Source organism: Coregonus clupeaformis, chromosome 19 (assembly GCF_020615455.1).
Source record: "Coregonus clupeaformis isolate EN_2021a chromosome 19, ASM2061545v1, whole genome shotgun sequence".
Lineage (NCBI taxonomy): Eukaryota > Metazoa > Chordata > Actinopteri > Salmoniformes > Salmonidae > Coregonus > Coregonus clupeaformis.
This window is the reverse complement of record NC_059210.1, coordinates 51,866,040-51,883,908: the sequence shown is the minus strand read 5'-3', so window position 1 is coordinate 51,883,908 and position 17,869 is coordinate 51,866,040.

The window sequence follows — 17,869 nt, the reverse complement described above, 5'->3', positions numbered from 1 at the left end:
AGATGATGCAATCTCTATTGCACTCCACACTGTCCTTTCCCACCTGGACAAGAGGAACACCTACGTGAGAATGCTGTTCATTGACTACAGCTCAGCGTTCAACACCATAGTGCCCTCAAAGCTCATCACTAAGCTAAGGATCCTGGGACTAAATACCTCCCTCGGCAACTGGATCCTGGACTTCCTGATGGGCCGCCCCCAGGTGGTAAGTGTAGGTAACAACACATCTGCCACGCTGATCCTCAACACGGGGGCCCCTCAGGGGTGCGTGCTCAGTCCCCTCCTGTACTACCTGTTCACCCATGACTGCATGGCCAGGCACGACTCCAACACCATCATTAATTTTGCCTGACGACACAACAGTGGTAGGCCTGATCACAGACAACGATGAGACAGCCTATAGGGAGGAGGTCCGAGACCTGGCCGTGTGGTGCCAGGATAACAACCTCTCCCTCAACGTGATCAAGACAAAGGAGATGATTGTGGACTACAGGAAAAAAAAGAGGACTGAGCACTCCCCCATTCTCATCGACGGGGCTGTAGTGGAACAGGTTGAGAGCTTAAAGTTCCTTGGTGTCCACATCACCAACAAACTATCATGGTCCAAACACACCAAGACAGTCGTGAAGAGGGCACGACAAAGCCTATTCCCCCTCAGGAGACTGAAAAGATTTGGCATGGGTCCTCAGATCCTCAAAAAGTTATACAGCTGCACCATCAAGAGCATACTGACTGGTTGCCTCACCGCCTGGTATGGCAACTGCTCGGCCTCCGACCGCAAGGCACTACAGAGGGTAGTGCGTACGGCCCAATACATCACTGGGGCCAAGCTTCCTGCCATCCAGGACCTCTGTACCAGGCGGTGTCAGAGGAAGGCCCTTAAAATTGTCAAAGACTCCAGCCACCCTAGTCATAGACTGTTCTCTCTGCTACCGCACGCCAAGTGGTACCGGAGCGCCAAGTCTAGGTCCAAAAGGCTTCTCAACAGCTTCTACCCACAAGCCATAAGACTCCTGAACAGCTAATCATTGCTACCCGGACTATTTGCACCACCCCCCCACCCCCACCCCCCTCTTTTACGCTGCTGCTACTCTGTCTATTATTTATGCATAGTCACTTTAACTCTAACCACATGTACATATTACCTCAATTACCTCGACTAGCCGGTTCCCCCGCACATTGACTCTGCACCGGTACCCCCCTGTATATAGCCTCCCTACTGTTATTTTATTTTATTGCTGCTCTTTAGTTATTTGCTTTAATTTTTTTTACTTAACACTTTTAAAAAATAAAAATGTTAAACATGCATTGTTGGTTAAGGGCTTGTAAATAAGCATTTTACTGTAATGTCTACACCTGTTGTATTTGGCGCATGTGGCAAATAAAATTAGATTTGATTTGATTTAACCCCATGGTAACCCCATGCACTGTCTACCATCCAGAACCATGCAGAGCCCATATACCCAATACCAGGCTGTATAGTGCATGTGCTCCTGATCAAAAGACAATCATCATCCTCACCACATCCAACAGAGCTGGTGGTGTGTATAACTCCGTATCAGGTAGGATAGCGCCCCCTCCTGTTGGGCTGAGATTAACTATAACAGCAAACAATAATGCTAACCTAGCTAAAATTGTCCCTGTCCATTTCAAACAATGACGTACCACCCACGTTGCCCCGGCCTTCATTTGAAACAAGAGAGGATCTAATAAAGTCTATCCCATCTAAAGGGAAAAAAACACATGGTGTTGATAAGAGACATAACTCTGACTCAGCTGCGCTCAGAGGTAATGAAATCCCATAGGCAGCTAGCGCAAAATTAAACACACACACGGACAGACACACTGCTGACACACACTCCAACACTCTTCACCTTTCATGTACTCCTGATCAAAATTGTCAGCACCCGTTTCCGAATTCCTGGCTTAATGGGAAAACCTGCATTGGGTTTTGGAGAGGCTGCAGCCAATGTCTGGAAATACGGTTCTCATTTGACGCGACGGAGGCCTTCTTTCCTGCTTAAGGTCTGAGATAGGGCATGCGAGAGGATTTGTCTGAACTAATCCACGGAACAAGTACTTCTCCATGCTACTGACCTGTCCACTCTGATCTGGACTGAGACTGGGAGACAGATAGACATGTAGGCCTATTGTTCTGACAGGGTGGAGACATGTATACCTTTATCTCTTCTGGCTGTTGAGTGGGGGTATACTGTACATTGTACACACAAAGTATTGCTAAGGACATGACAGGTAGCTGAAGTCCTGCCTGCCTGCTGTAAAACTGTCTGCCAAGGGGACAAACAACTGGATGGGCCACAATCCATAGTAATGAGAGACTAGGCCAAATGTCCATGTTTGTAAAAAAAATACAAATAAATAAAGGCCTATTACCGCTGCCCTGGCCGTGAGCACTCCGCAAAGTGATTATTCCTATAAATCTCGACCCAAAATGGGATGGTGGAGCAGCCGACTTCTTTATGTGGTCTCTCCCACCAGTTGACTTTCCAATGGCCGAGTAACACACACAACAAAATGATAAAAAATGCGAGCAGGAGCACTTCGCAGGGCCCAGTGCAGTCAATCTCTCCTCTGCTCTGTTTGAGAGACAGAAAAATACATTTAAGGTCAATAAAATGCAACAGTAATGAAGTGTACAAGGCGAGGGCTGCCAGTGGAATAATGTGGTGTGGGGAGAACAGAAGAGAACGGAGCCTCAACTTCCAACCGAACAGTGCTGGTCTGGGTCCTGAACAGTGAAACACATTGATCCATACTAGAACACAGAACACGGCTGGAGCGGGGCAGATTTGGGCTGTGATCAGGCTGGAATAGTCAGGAGTGACTGGCCCCTGAAAAATGGAGTGCTGGGGGAACATGCATGTTGTTTTTGTGACTCCACTTCTTAGAGAGGGGTAGGATCCAAAGAAACTTGCGTGTGGAAACCTGTTTTTTCACCTTAAATCCTCACTTATATAACCCTGAGCTAGCCGACATGGAACTCAGAACTCACACATGCAGCTAGCTCCAGGTGGAAACACCCATCAGAGAATCCAAACCCCTTTTCCAGGTATCACTATATCAACTCAAACTCTCACGACACACACACACTGGGTGCTAAAAGGTCACTTAAGCGAATATTGACAGTACAGCTCTACCCACCACAACTAGCCTCTTTCTGATTGTCAAAACCTCTCACGTTCTAAACTCTGTGTACTCTGAATGCTGTGTATAAGACCAATTAGTGTTTGTTATGTACTGCTTTTTCCAAACCCTCTACAGCCTGTTCCAGCCAATGCTTCAAAAAAAGAGAGCATTTGTTTAAAATAAACTACAGTAGCAACCTGCCAAACCACTAAATCAATTTGTCTACTTCATAGAGTTCAGAACTATTTTTATTTTTAACGTGAGCGAGCCGGTGCTCCGGAGGAGAGGAAAGGGCAGCACCTGTTTGATAGCATGGGAGGTCAAGAGGAAGTAGACAAGGATTAGCCCAACACGAGAGGTCATAAAAACACGTTTTAATATGATTAAAACAAATCTTAACACCGACTTAGAGACCATTTAGAACGTCGCCTTTCCTTTCGTCTCGCTCCTCCACTCCGCCTCCACTCGCCTTTGGAACCTTGATAAAATGGCACGGGGTCGGGCTTAGAGACGTGATTTGCATTTTTGCACACGGTTCGAGTTAATGATAATGTTTGTTTCATGCTGTACCTCGAGCCACTGCCCGTTTGTGATGGCTGGTGGGAGTCAAGAGCTGGCTCTAGAGCTCCATGTACAATCTGAATCTGTTTACCCAGGCTTGATGGGGCCCAGATGGGCTTCCGCTACCTCTCCGCTCCCGGTATGGGTCTGGACCACTGGGCCACACTGGCCTGGCCTGGCTGCTCCGTAGTAATATAGGTTTAGGGAAAGGAAGAGAAAGTGATGGGATGGGGGGTGCCTTGCATAGGCACTCTACTGTTTATACTGTACTTCATGGGGGTGGTTTAGGGTTTCCCAATCCTCTCCTCTTGGGTTAAAACAAAAATGTGAAACGTCTGGGGGGCTTGAGGAGAGGGTTGGGAAACCCTGGTTTAGGCTATAGTTGGGGGTCTGGCTCAATAATAAAAACATAAACCCTGGGGAAACGCGTGGTTTAACTTCATCCTCCCCTCTCTCCGTCTATCTCTCCCGGTGGAAACTCCCCTACTGCCAACCCCCACTCCCCCCCCCTCCTCCCCCCCTACCGGTAATCACTAGCATGTGCTCCAGCCCAACAATACTCTAAATAAAACAGGAATAATAACAGACTTGAGTTATTGCCTTACATGTCATAATCTTCAAAGGGACTGACACTCTGGCTCGTCTGAGAGACACTTCACTGGGCCCCCGAGGCCCTAATGTCAGGCCTGCTTACATACGTTCCAACTAGGATCCCATCATTGGCAATCACATGCATGCAGACACACCCCATTATTACCACACAGACACACACATCCATAATGAATGTTAAGGCCTACAATGGAAACTGCCATCACCATTCTGGCAAGGCATGTACTAACAGCATGACTCGAGTGTATGAGTAAAATCTTAGTCAGGCACAGGTTTACACTGCAAACTATATTCAACCAGAGTCAATCCATCACAGTAGGTTATGCAGTACTTGACAACGCTACAATGAAAACAACTGTCATTACTCTCAAAGTCTATGGAGGAAGTGAACTGCTGTCTAGGACCACATTTGTAAAGGATACAGCAATTTAAGCATTTAATTTGAGACATATTTGATTTAACTGAATAACTTCCAAATAACGGCAAGTCGGATGAAAACACATCCAGACTGTGATACTACAAGCCCTGATTTTCCGTCCAAACCCATTATTGTGCCACAGGCCATAGCTGATGTCAATGTTACTGACTATTGATACACTACTCAAAAAAATAAAGGGAACACTAAAATAACACATCCTAGATCTGAATGAATGAAATAATCTTATTAAATACTTTTTTCTTTACATAGTTGAATGTGCTGACAACAAAATCACACAAAAATTATCAATGGAAATCAAATGTATCAACCCATGGAGGTCATGGGCAGCGCACAATTGGGCAGCGCACTCATGGGCAGTGCACAATTGGCCTAGCGTTGTCCAGGGTAGGGGAGGGAATGGCCGGCAGGGTTGTAGCTCAGTTGATAGAGCATGGCGTTTGCAACGCCAGGGTTGTGGGTTCGATTCCCACGGGGGACCAGTATGAAAAAAATAAAAAATAAAATATATGTATTCACTAACTGTAAGTCGCTCTGGATAAGAGCGTCTACTAAAATGTAAAATGAGGTCTGGATTTGGAGTCACCCTCAAAATTAAATTGGAAAACCACACTACAGGCTGATCCAACTTTGATGTAATGTCCTGAAAACAAGTCAAAATGAGGCTCAGTAGTGTGTGTGGCCTCCACGTGCCTGTATGACCTCCCTACAATGCCTGGGCATGCTCCTGATGAGGTGGCGGATGGTCTCCTGAGGGATCTCCTCCCAGACCTGGACTAAAGCATCCGCCAACTCCTGGACAGTCTGTGGTGCAACGTGGCATTGGTGGATGGAGCGAGACATGATGTCCCAGATGTGCTCAATTGGATTCAGGTCTGGGGAACGGGCGGGCCAGTCCATAGCATCAATGCCTTCCTCTTGCAGGAACTGCTGACACACTCCAGCCACATGAGGTCTAGCATTGTCTTGCATTAGGAGGAACCCAGGGCCAACCGCACCAGCATATGGTCTCACAAGGGGTCTGAGGATCTCATCTCGGTACCTAATGGCAGTCAGGCTACCTCTGGCGAGCACATGGAGGGCTGTGCGGCCCCCCAAAGAAATGCCACCCCACACCATGACTGACCCACCGCCAAACCGGTCATGCTGGAGGATGTTGCAGGCAGCAGAACGTTCTCCACGGCGTCTCCAGACTCTGTCACGTCTGTCACATGTGCTCAGTGTGAACCTGCTTTCATCTGTGAAGAGCACAGGGCGCCAGTGGCGAATTTGCCAATCTTGGTGTTCTCTGGCAAATGCCAAACGTCCTGCACGGTGTTGGGCTGTAAGCACAACCCCCACCTGTGGACGTCGGGCCCTCATACCACCCTCATGGAGTCTGTTTCTGACCGTTTGAGCAGACACATGCACATTTGTGGCCTGCTGGAGGTCATTTTGCAGGGCTCTGGCAGTGCTCCTCCTGCTCCTCCTTGCACAAAGGCGGAGGTAGCAGTCCTGCTGCTGGGTTGTTGCCCTCCTACGGCCTCCTCCACGTCTCCTGATGTACTGGCCTGTCTCCTGGTAGCGCCTCCATGCTCTGGATACTACGCTGACAGACACAGCACACTTTCTTGCCACAGCTCGCATTGATGTGCCATCCTGGATGAGCTGCACTACCTGAGCCACTTGTGTGGGTTGTAGACTCCGTCTCATGCTACCACTAGAGTGAAAGCACCGCCAGCATTCAAAAGTGACCAAAACATCAGCCAGGAAGCATAGGAACTGAGAAGTGGTCTGTGGTCACCACCTGCAAAACCAGTCCTTTATTGGGGGTGTCTTGCTAATTGCCTAGAATTTCCACCTGTTGTCTATTCCATTTGCACAACAGCATGTGACATTTATTGTCAATCAGTGTCGCTTCCTAACTGGACAGTTTGATTTCACAGAAGTGTGATTGACTTGGAGTTACATTGTGTTGTTTAAGTGTTCCCTTAATTTTTTTGAGCAGTGTATTAACGACAGGACACGGATTCAATATGCTCACATACCATTACAACAAATACACACATGCTCGTACAGACACATGCACAACAGACACACACACAAGAAAATAAGCAATGGCATGCACGCACGCACACACACACAATGACTGTAGGAGCAGGGCAATTCCACAGTAACAGAATGACGCTGAGACTACTACTATGAATTCCTATTGTAGCCAATTCAGTTACAGTCATTCTGTTACTGATTTTTGGTCATTCTGTTACCGATTTGGTAACCATACTGATGAATTTTAATCACTTAATAATTCATGAATCCAATCTTTAGTAAAAACACTATAACTAATTGGTATGTCTACCTTTGCTTGTTACTTCTGTGAACTTTCATTATCCTCCGTCCTCATGAAGGGAGAGAATGATATTCCTTAAATTTACAGAAGGCAAATAATTTCTGCAAAACGAAATATACACTGAGTATACAAAACATTAAGAACACCTGCTCGTTCTATGACAGACTGACCAGGTGAATCCAGGTGAACGCTATGATCCCTGGTTGAACATTTATATATGCCTTAATTTCTAAAAAATATAGTCATTTCATACCAAAATGTATGTACTCCTATAAACTTCACGTTAGTGCTCATGGGGCTTTTTACATGGAAATGCCCAGTACACCAGGGACACGCACATTACATTTTTAAATCAAACTATCCCGGCCTTGAAACTCAAGCTTATTGGTGATTTTCTTTCCGAAAAGAGTTGGGAGAGTTAGAGCAGGGTTAAACGCGTACGAATACACACATGCAGATGTGCTGTATCCCGTACTCAGTAACACTGATTGCACTGTGCCAATTATTACTGAACACACCAGAGTAGACCCTAATGATTGCTCTCTGTTCTGTCCTACTACCACACAGTGAAGAGCAGTGTGTGTGTGTGTGTGTGTGTGTGTGTGTGTGTGTGTGTGTGTGTGTGTGTGTGTACTGACTAGCCTGACTCACACAACAGAAATATAGCCCATGCTGACAGCAACCTTAGAAGAGCGTCCTAGAGCCTCCAAGGCTGAAGACTTACATTTTATTATTATTGCTACCCTCTTCCATAGAGTACAATAACACTTTATTACACACATCATAACAAGAACATACTCTCTATCCTGACTCACACAAAAGTAACAGCTGTAGCCCACACTATCAATTATTCTGATCAGCCTGACCTTTAGTGTGTACATGCATACCAAACTGATATTACTACTCTCTGAAATTGAATGGAATACAATTGTACTTTATTTATCTGTTTCAACAGAAATTCCTCTTATACTCTGCTCTACACGGATTGTTGTCTGTATGGGGCAAACTCCCATTTAAGTCCAAATTTCACTTAAGACTCCCATTGACATCAAGTAAAAATCTGACTTACAAGTGGAAGTTAGGATTCACCCCTTTGGTTGTTTTTCCCAGTTTAGGAGTGACATCTATACTCTAATAGCTTGAAGGAATTATGGTGACACCCATTACGTACAGTACATGTTCTTCTGATACTTCAGTATGCAAAGTTCTAGGATCACAGAACTGGGAGAGATTTGGTTCTGGGTTTGAGTCTGGGTATTGAACTAGTAGCTGAGATTGAGAAACAACACTTATCACAATCACATGGGACAAGAGACACTGTGTGTGTGTGTGTGTGTGTCTGTGTGTTTGTTTGTGCATGTGTATGTGCGTACGTGTGTACTGTGGCTTCTGGACAAGAAACTACAGTTTTTTCTTGGTCCCTTTTTTAATGAGCATGACAGTCTGGGTTCAAGTGACTTAAGACAAGTTGTGAGTTGAAGGGAAGGGCAAGTTGTAATTTGTTTTACCCAGTTCAGTTGAATAGTTGTTTTCTATTGGCTAGACATCTCTGCTTGCAACCACACCCCATAAACTTTACTGAGGCAATCAATTTGTCAACACAGCCGAAGTAGTAACCGCAAATGAAAACTGTCTTTCAATACCTGGAACTAAATTAGCCTAGTTACCACAGTGCTGGATTTCTGTACAGGTTACACACTATGGCTGAAGACGTGATTCTAAATGGGGTTCAATCTGAGAGAAAAAATACGCTGTTGTTGTTTTTGTTGCTGTTTTTGCACAATCCCACTTCTGTCTGATGATGTCTGTGATTGACTCCAGTCCCTATGTGCAGCCAGCCAAATCCACATCACAGCAATCAGTCCTAGAGAGCAAAGCTTCAAGCACTTGTGTGACTGCTCCACCCCCACCACCATCACCCCTCGTAGTTTCTTTCTCGTTCTCTTAACACTTGTGTAACTCTTTCTTTCTCCCCCCCCATTTCCAAAACACACTGTCCTCAGCTAGGGTTGGTCGATATTTGGGGAGACCTCATCTACGATATGCTACTCCAAATATCGCGATAAAACTAACTGATAAAACTGCACTGTTTTGATTTGTAAAGTTCAAATAGAGTATAGTCTTGCACTTAACGATATATTGTCAATGTCAAATATCACGATATTCAATTTAATCATATAAACGGCCCAACCCTAGTCTTCACCCCCTAGACAGACTGAAGGCAGGACCTGGTTATGTTATGGCTAAATGTATATTGTATGTCCATGTGTCTCTGTCTCTCTCAAATGTTCCTTCTCTCGCTCTCCTTTTCACTCTCTGCCTCTCTTGATTCCACTCTGCTTGCCCTTTTATCTCTCTGCTTCTCTCTCTTTCTCCCTCTCTCGCTCTCTCTCTCTCTCTCACTTTCTCACTCTCTATGTGTCCCACCCATTATCAACCTTTAACTCTTTCTTCAGTTACAAGTGAATCAGGTTGTTATAGCATGAACACTATGACTCTTACCTGAGGTTAAGTTTACATTATCAGACAAAGTCAAACATCTATCAACAATACATGGACATAGTGATTATTGATACAAGATCTACGTTTGATACAGAAGGTTGCTGAGAGGTAACTAGGGCTGTATCCCAAATGGCACCCCTATTCCCTATAGGGTGCACTACTTTTGCCCAGGGCCCATAGGGCTCTGGTCAAACGTAGTGCACTATGTAGGAAATAGGGTGTCATTTGGGCCACAAAGTCTTTGTTGAATGAGAGCTAGGGCGCCTGTCCAGGTGTGCTCTGTCACGCCCCTGTTTCCAAGGGCAACCACATCACTGTCATTCTCCAAGATAACAATGGAATGATTGGATCTTTCTGAACCACTAACCCGACTCCGAATTCCATTTGTAGGAGAGGAGGGAGAGAATAGAGAAGGTATTGTTCTTTCAGGCTTCCAATACAAATACAATAGGCAATCCTAGCTAGCTCTCTGCAGTTCACTGAGACATGAATCCCACATTCTGTCCTGGTAAGGCCAACAATCACACAAGTCACTCTCTTTACCTTTATCTGTTCCCTCCCTCTATTTCAGTCTGTCTCTTAATATTTTCCTCTCCCAGAGACTTCAACCTTCCATCTTTCTCCCTATTTGACCTCTGTCCCCCTTCCCTCCCTCCCTCCCGCCCGCCATCTTTCTCTTCTCTTCTCTCCTCTTCTCACAAAACAACAACTGTGAGTGGTTTAACACAGCCCAGTGAAGGTCAAGCAACACCCATCACACACTCCTGACCCTCACAGCAGCTGGGAGTATAAGCGCTTTAACACACACTGCCAAGGTCAAAGATGCACTCACCGACTGACCCCCCTCCCCACAGCAGCTGAACACCCACAAGCATATCACACACACACACACACACACACACACACACACACACACAGTCTCTCCAGCTTTGATGGGCATTTAACAGACAGTCGAGAGCAGATGAGCACTCCTCAATCCCCCATACCTGAGTGAAAATATACAGTGCATTCGGAAAGTATTCAGACCTCTTGACCTTTTCCACATTTTGCTACATTACAGACTTATTCTAAAATTGATTAAATTGTTTTTCCCCCTCATCAATCTACACACAATACCCCATAATGGCAATGCAAAAACAGGTTTCTAGAAATGTTAGCAAATATATAAAAAATAAAAAACCGAAATATCACATTACATAAGTATTCAGACCCTTTACTCAGTACTTTGTTGAAGCACCTTTGGCAGCGATTACAGCCTCGAGTCTTCTTGGGTATGACGCTACAAGATTGGCACACCTATATTTGGGGAGTTTCTCACATTCTTCTCTGCAGATCCTCTCAAGCCTCTGTCAGGTTGGATGGAGAGCGTTGCTGCACAGCTATTTTCAGGTCTCTCCAAAGATGTTTGATCGGGTTCAAGTCCGGGCTCTGGCTGGGCCACTCAAGGACATTCAGAGACTTGTCCCGAAGCCACTCCTGCGTTGCCTTAGCTGTGTGCTTAGGGTTGTTGTCCTGTTGGAAGGTGAATCTTCGCCCAAGTCTGAGGTCCTGAGCGCTCTGGAGCAGGTTTTCATCAAGGATCTCTCTGTACTTTGCTCCGTTCATCTTTCCCTTAATCCGGAGTAGTCTTCCAGTCCCTGCCGCTGAAAAACATCCCCACAGCATGATGCTGCCACCACCATGCTTCACCGTAGGGATTGTATTGGCCAGGTGATGAGCGGTGCCTGGTTTCCTCCAGACGTGACGCTTGGCATTCAGGCCAAATAGTTCAATCTTGGTTTCATCAGACCAGAGAATCTTGTTTCTCATGGTCTGAGAGTCCTTTAGGTGCCTTTTGGCAAACTCCAAGGCCTGATTGGTGGAGTGCTGTAGAGATGGTTGCCCTTCTGGAAGGTTTTCCCATCTCCACAGAAGAACTCTGTGAGCATTGGGTTTTGGTCACCTCCCTGACCATGGCCCTTCTCCCCTGATTGCTCAGTTTGGCCGGGCGGCCAGCTCTAGTAAGGGTCTTGGTGGTTCCAAACTTCTTCCATTGAAGAATAAAGGAGGCCACTGTGTTCTTGGGGATCTTTAATGCTGCAGAAATGTTTTGGTACCCTTCCCCAGATCTGTGCCTCGACACCACAGGAGGACTCCAATCAAGTTGTAGAAACATCTCAAGGATGATCAATGGAAACAGGATGCACCTGAGCTCAATTTCGAGTTTCATAGCAAAGGGTCTGAATACTTATATAAATAAGGTTTTCTGTTTTACAAAAACCTGTTTTCACTTTGTCATTATGGGGTATTGTGTGTAGATTGAGGAGGAAAACATTTAAGTTAATACATTTTAGAATAAAGCTGTAACGTAACAAAATGTGGAAAAAGTGAAGGGGTCTGAATACTTTCCGAATACTTTCGGGATGGAGGGACCACGAACAAATGGAAAGATGTAGTTTATTAGAAATGGCACCCGTCCAGACCTTATGATGTGTGTATCAGAGTATAGTTGCATCCCAAATGGCACCATATTCCCTACTAAGTGCACTACTTTTGACCAGAGCTGATCAAAGTAGTGCACTATGTAGGGAATAGGGTGCCATTTGGGACGCTGGCCAATAGCTCGAACCTCTTTCAGCAAATGAGAGTTCAACAAGTTCAAACACAAATGAAGACGGATTAGCCTTATTGCAAACATACCAGTGGTGCGTCTTTGTTTCGGTGCGAACATGAACTCTAAGACTAAGTATGATACGTAATGAAAACACGCTGCTATGCATCTCTCATCAACCATAATGGCATTCACTTTAAGGGGTATGTATGAAATCAGCATTGCCAATAGACCGGTAGCACTTCTCCATGGTCTGTTGTCAACATAAGCGATGGGGCCCTCGGATGAATCATTTGGATGTTGTGGAGAATGTTGATGTCAGAGGTTAAAGGGTAATCTAGGGATCAACCTCTCTGGAAAAGGGTAATAGTTATTTTAGGTTGCCTTATCATATAGGCTAAAGTAAGGTGAAGTTGTAGTGGCTTTTTAGAGAAACCGAACCATGGATTACAGTTTCTCCTGGCCCATATACTATGCTCAGGGTGAGGAACCATATAACTTCAAGTTGTCAAATCCTGAACTTCCCCTTTAAGTTTATAGGAGATATAGACTCATAAGTGTGTATATTGGTCACAAACACACACTTAGAGACATACTGTACAGTACACAAGGTACAGGATCTGCTATACACGGACAGGGTCACAGATGTAATCGCAGGGTACAGTGAAATTGTTATGCTCCGAGTTCCAATAGTGCAGAAAAAAAAGAGCGAAGTAAATGAATAATAAGACTAATAACACATTTACAACTGTAGCAATGATACATGTCCATTGGGGGGTGGGGGCAGGGTAGATGAAGATAGGGGTGTAAAATGTCAATAGGGGGAGCAGCAAGGGGGGAAGTGAGAAGTGAATGAAACTATAATAAAAAATAATAATATATACATTCACTACCGATCTAAAGTGTTAGAACACCTACTCATTATTTATTTGTACTATTTTCGACATTGTGAAGACATCAAAACTATGAAATAACACATATGGAATCATGTAGTAACCAAAAAAGTGTTAAACAAATCAAAATATATTTTATATTTGAGATTCTTCAAACAGCCACCCTTTGCCTTGAAGACAGCTTTGCACACTCTTGGCATTCCCTCAACCAGCTTCATGAGGTAGTCACCTGGAATGCATTTCAATTAACAGGGGGGCCTTCTTAAAAGTTAATTTGTGGAATTTCATTCCTTCTTAATGTGTTTGAGCCAATCAGTTTTGTTGTGACAATTTGGTAAAAGACCAAATCCATATTATGGCAAGAACAGCTCAAATAAGCAAAGCGAAACGACAGTCCATCATTACTTTAAGTCATGAAGGTCAGTCAATACGGAACATTTCAAGAACTTTGAAAGTTTCTTAAAGTGCAGTCGCAAAAACCATCAAGCGCTATGATGAAACTGGCTCTCATGAGGACCGCCATAGGAATGGAAGACCCAGAGTTACCTCTGCTGCAGAGGATAAGTTCATTAGAGTTACCAGCCTCAGAAATTGCAGCCCAAATAAATGCTTCACAGAGTTCAAGTAACAGACACATCTCTACATAAACTGTTCAGAGGAGACTGTGTGAATCAGGCCTTCATGGTCGAATTTCTGCAAAGAAACCACTACTAAAGGACACCAATAAGAAGAAGAGACTTGCTTGGGCCAAGAAACACGAGCAATGGAAATGTGTCCTTTGGTCTGGAGTCCAAATGGGATATTTCTGGATAAACCGTTGTGTCTTTGTGAGACGGGGTGTGGGTGAACGGATGATCTCCGCATGTGTATTTCCCACATTCTGCAGTGATATGCCATCCCATCTGGTTTGGGCTTAGTGGGACTATCATTTGTTTTTCAACAGGACAATGGCCCAACACACCTCCAGGCTGTGTAAGGGCTATTTTACCAAGAAGGAGAGTGATGGAGTGCTGCATCAGATGACCTGGCCTCCAAAACCTCAACCAAATTGAGATGGTTTGAGATGAGTCGGACCGCAGGGTGAAGGAAAAGCAGCCAACAAGTGCTCAGCATATGTGGGAACTCCTTCAAGACTGTTGGAAAAGCATTCCAGGTGAAGCTGGTTGAGAGAATGCCAAGAGTGTGCAAAGCTGTCATCAAGGCAAAGGGTGACTATTTGAAGAATCTCAAATCTCAAATATATTTTGATTTGTTTAACACATTTTTGGTTACTACATGATTCCATATGTGTTATTTCATAGTTTTGATGTCTTCACTATTATTCTACAAGTAAAAATAAATTGAATGAGTAGGTGTTCTAAAACTTTTGACCGGTAGTGTATTTACAGCTGTAACAATGATAAATGTCCATTGGGGGGTGGGGGCAGGGTAAATGTTAATGTTAATGGGGGGGGGGGGTAGAATATCCATAGGCAGAGAAGAAAGTGGGGAGGGGTAGGAAGTCCAGAGGGTGGGAGGGGGACTGGGGGAGCAGGTAGCTGCCTAGTGGCTATTCAGCAGCCTGATGGTCTGGGGGTACAAGCTATTGGCCAGTTTTTGCCATGATACTCCTACACTGCCCACGTCTGAGAGATGGAAGCGGGGAGAACAGGCCGTGGTTTGGGTGGCTGATGTCCTTGAAGATCTTCTTGGCCTTCCTGCGACACCTGGTGTTCTGGTGTCTTGGAGGGCAGGCAGTGAGCACCCAATGGTGCATTCGGCTGAGCGTATCACCCTCTGTAGAGCCTTGCGGTCAGCGGCGGTGGAGTTGCCATACCAGGCCGTGATGCAGCCGGACAGTATGCTCTCAATGGTGCTCCTGTAGAACACTGTGAGGACCCGACAGGCCAAATTTCTTCAGCTTCCTGAGGTTTAAGAGTCACTGCCGTACCATCTTCTCGGCGATCTCCTATGGTTTGACCATTAGTGACCAGTTTCAATTAAGCTAGGTGTGACGCACATCACTACTTCTTAGGAGAGGAATTTGAACGTCTTTTTTATAGTTTTTTTATCAAAATGCTTTCTGGAACATGTGAGCATTCATGTGCTTAATAACAAACGTGTATTCCATCTGTATATATTAATACAATTGTTAAATTACAAGCCTAGTAGGTTTAGCCACGGAAAAAGACAGGAACCTTCCCGCTAGCCATGATTGGCTGAGATAATGGCTGGGCTGGACATGCCGGGAGATGAGTTTGGATTGGTCTGCCATGTAGCATGTGTTTAATTTTTTTTATTTTTTTTGGGGGGGGGGTGGTAGATCAGCTTAATATTGCAGATAGATTGTAACTTCCATCAATGTAATTGTCTGCATCACTTCCAATCCCCCATGTTTTATATACAGTGGGGGAAAAAAGTATTTAGTCAGCCACCAATTGTGCATGTTCTCCCACTTAAAAAGATGAGAGAGGCCTGTAATTTTCATCATAGGTACACGTCAACTATGACAGACAAAATGAGGAAAAAAAATCCAGAAAATCACATTGTAGGATTTTTAATGAATTTATTTGCAAATTATGGTGGAAAATAAGTATTTGGTCAATAACAAAAGTTTCTCAATACTTTGTTATATACCCTTTGTTGGCAATGACACAGGTCAAACGTTTTCTGTAAGTCTTCACAAGGTTTTCACACACTGTTGCTGGTATTTTGGCACATTCCTCCATGCAGATCTCCTCTAGAGCAGTGATATTTTGGGGCTGTCGCTGGGCAACACAGACTTTCAACTCCCTCCAAAGATTTTCTATGGGGTTGAGATCTGGAGACTGGCTAGGCCACTCCAGGACCTTGAAATGCTTCTTACGAAGCCACTCCTTCATTGCCCGGGCGGTGTGTTTGGGATCATTGTCATGCTGAAAGACCCAGCCACGTTTCATCTTCAATGCCCTTGCTGATGGAAGGAGGTTTTCACTCAAAATCTCACGATACATGGCCCCATTCATTCTTTCCTTTACACGGATCAGTCGTCCTGGTCCCTTTGCAGAAAAACAGCCCCAAAGCATGTTGTTTCCACCCCCATGCTTCACAGTAGGAATGGTGTTCTTTGGATGCAACTCAGCATTCTTTGTCCTCCAAACACGACGAGTTTAGTTTTTACCAAAAAGTTATATTTTGGTTTCATCTGACCATATGACATTCTCCCAATCCTCTTCTGGATCATCCAAATGCACTCTAGCAAACTTCAGACGGGCCTGGACATGTACTGGCTTAAGCAGGGGGACACGTCTGGCACTGCAGGATTTGAGTCCCTGGCGGCGTAGTGTGTTACTGATGGTAGGCTTTGTTACTTTGGTCCCAGCTCTCTGCAGGTCATTCACTAGGTCCCCCGGTGGTTCTGGGATTTTTGCTCACCGTTCTTGTGATCATTTTGACCCCACGGGGTGAGATCTTGCGTGGAGCCCCAGATCGAGGGAGATTATCAGTGGTCTTGTATGTCTTCCATTTCCTAATAATTGCTCCCACAGTTGATTTATTCAAACCAAGCTGCTTACCTATTGCAGATTCAGTCTTCCCAGCCTGGTGCAGGTCTACAATTTTGTTTCTGGTGTCCTTTGACAGCTCTTTGGTCTTGGCCATAGTGGAGTTTGGAGTGTGACTGTTTGAGGTTGTGGACAGGTGTCTTTTATACTGATAACAAGTTCAAACAGGTGCCATTAATACAGGTAACGAGTGGAGGACAGAGGAGCCTCTTAAAGAAGAAGTTACAGGTCTGTGAGAGCCAGAAATCTTGCTTGTTTGTAGGTGACCAAATACTTATTTTCCACCATAATTTGCAAATAAATTCATTAAAAATCCTACAATGTGATTTTCTTGAAAAAAAAATCTCAATTTGTCTGTCATAGTTGACGTGTACCTATGATGAAAATTACAGGCCTCTCTCATCTTTTTAAGTGGGAGAACTTGCACAATTGGTGGCTGACTAAATACTTTTTTCCCCCACTGTATATATATATATATATATATATATATATATATATATATACATACACACATACATACATACACATATACACACCCAAATACATACATACATACATACACATACATATCCTTTAAAAAAAAATATATATTCCCCTTTAATACTTTCCAACCCCGCCACCCTTTCCCCACTTGGAGTAAACTAGTGAACAACAAGGCCTAGGCCTCTACTTCCAGCCCATACCCACTATCTACATTTTATGGACACAGTCAATTTTACAATAATCACATTTTGTTTGTTCTTTCTCCTGAACTTCTTCTACTCTCAACCTCTCCGATCATTTTCATGATTTCCATCCGGTTTGCTTCTATATGCCATATCTTTCTAACTGTGCTCCTTCACAAAAGCTCCCAACCTACAACCCATACACTTATTATGGACACAGCGTGCCTACATTATTAGTTATCTTGTTATTGTTTGTTGTTAGTTGTTATTAGTCCCATCCTTCAATTCCATTCAACACCTCCCATCTATCTTTTAACACCATCCATATAGGATTTCTATTTGCCATATATATTTCAACTGTACTGTGATGTCTTACAAAAGTTCTGAGCCTTTCTATTCTCATTGTTTCTACAGATTGTGAATTGAAAATAAACATTTTTGCTAATAGTATTATTATGTTATTGATCGATTGACTATGACTTTTCAGATCACCCAGTAGTGCTATCTGCAGGGTTAGCTTCAGGTAAATATTGCAATCATTTAGCCATTCCTGGACCTGTGTCCAAAAACAAGCTACAAATGGACAGTACCAAAACAAATGATCTAAAGATTCTGT